Here is a 1,894-nt window from a genome sequence, read left to right as displayed (position 1 = left end):
GGGAGGACCGGACCCCGGCCACGAGCGCGCGCCCGGCTGGGTCACGTGGCCGCGCGCCCCGCCTTCTCCCCCGCTCCTCCCCCTTTCCCTCCATCTGGGTTCCTTTCTTTTCTTTCCTTTCTTTTTTTTTTTTCAATGAACACACACCGTGTGCATCTTAAAGTCACACTGCCCCATTTCACGGCTTCAGTCGGCTACTGGCTACCGGGGGTCCCTCTGCAGTTCAACTTCAGAAAAGAAAGGAAAAAGAAACAAAAAGGAAGAACTAAATACTAAATGAGACAGAATCGAGGGTTTGTGGGGTTGGTCCCTACTGCGGGTAAATACTGAATTTAAAAATGTAAGAAAAACGCATCCTACGCTAGGAAAAATATTTTTTCTTAAAAGCGTAGCTGTGTTGACAATATATTTAATTTGCCTCTGGCCCTAGTATCCATCACCCCCAGCGGTCACGTGTTTTCTTCCTGAACCGAAAGCGAGTCTCTGTGATGTCTTGGTGACCCTTGGGTGCAGGATCAGGACAAATCTTCGGGACCTGCGCACAATTTGTTTCGAATGCATCTAACATCAAAGTCTCTATTCTCCCCACTTCACGCTGTTATTAAACTTAACAGGATACATACTGATTTTTGCTTTTTTAAAAAGTTTAAAACTACTTTTTATGAAGTTGTGGTTAATAAAAAGGATGTGGAATCCAAATTAACCCAAAATAATCATGAAAACGTTTCTTAAGATTCCGCTTCTCTGAGCTGTTGAAAGGATTCTGTTTTTATGAATGTTACATTAAAGATTCAAATAAAACCGCCTCTGCCTCCACGAGACTGCTTTGATAACTAGATTCCACGTTTATAACAGTGACTGCTTCAGACCTGGACTGTGCTGTACTGGAGTGTGTGTGTTTGTGTTGGGGGGACGGGTGGGGGCGAAACGGATTTGAAGCAACGGTGGCTTTTCCCAACGTCCTTGCTTTCCTCTTTAACTTTCCATTTTGTTTATCTTAATACGAGGCGTTGTTCCCCGCGAGAGCCTAAGTCTTGCCTTTAGTTATAAAAGAAAAGAGAGAAGGAAAAAAAAAAATCTGGCACACACTGGCGCACTATCCACCACCCTGTCATTATTGGTGCAGGCCTGGGAATTCAAGCCGGACCTCCCAGTATTCGCTGCAGCTTGAGGCCAAGGTGCCTCTGAAAGCGTTTTCTTTGAGGAATTTCAGAAATTGTTTAAGCGCTTAAAAAAATATTACATATCCCCCCCGTGTCTGTCGTGAAGCAAATGCTCTTGTGTGTGTGCGCGTGTGCGCGCGCAAAAGGCGTCTCACCCAAAAAGAAGAAAAAAGAAAGACACAGTTGAAAAGAAAAGGAATAAGAAAGAAAGGAGGGGGGAGCATTCCTTAATGGAAGGACTGCGTGCGAGAAGGTTGGCGCTCGCGGGGGCTCCCCCCGAGGCCGGGAAAGCACACACTGGGGTTGCCTACCTGGGTGGTCTCTCTACTTTGGTGAGCTGTTGCTAAGCAGCTAATAATAGTCATGTTTGCTGAGTAATTTCTGCCCTCGGTGAGCCAATCGCGGCGCAGAAACCCAAGCCATCTGACAGCCCCGGGGGCGGGAGCTCCAGCCTTTTTCTCTTTCGCTCGCTCGCTCCCCCTCCACCCCCTCCCCTCCTCCTCCTCTTTCTCCAAATGGAGAGAGTTCTTTTTTTTCTCCTTCCATCTCATCTATTGAATCAAGGAGCTGCTGCGGCCGCTGCCCGCCGCACACACGCAGAGCGCAGTCCCCAGGTCCCGGGAGCCAGGGAGGCGCGCGGCGCGGGGGCAGAATGGTCCAGCGGGTCGGCGAGGGGCCCGAGAACGCCGCGTCCGGGACCAAGCAGCAGCCCCAGGCGCCGCCTCCGCCCG

The sequence above is a fragment of the Chinchilla lanigera genome, unplaced genomic scaffold (genome assembly GCF_000276665.1).
Source record: "Chinchilla lanigera isolate Chin_1 unplaced genomic scaffold, ChiLan1.0 scaffold00021, whole genome shotgun sequence".
NCBI lineage: Eukaryota > Metazoa > Chordata > Mammalia > Rodentia > Chinchillidae > Chinchilla > Chinchilla lanigera.
The sequence above is the reverse complement of the archived record's forward strand: the minus strand, read 5'-3'. Positions refer to the sequence as shown.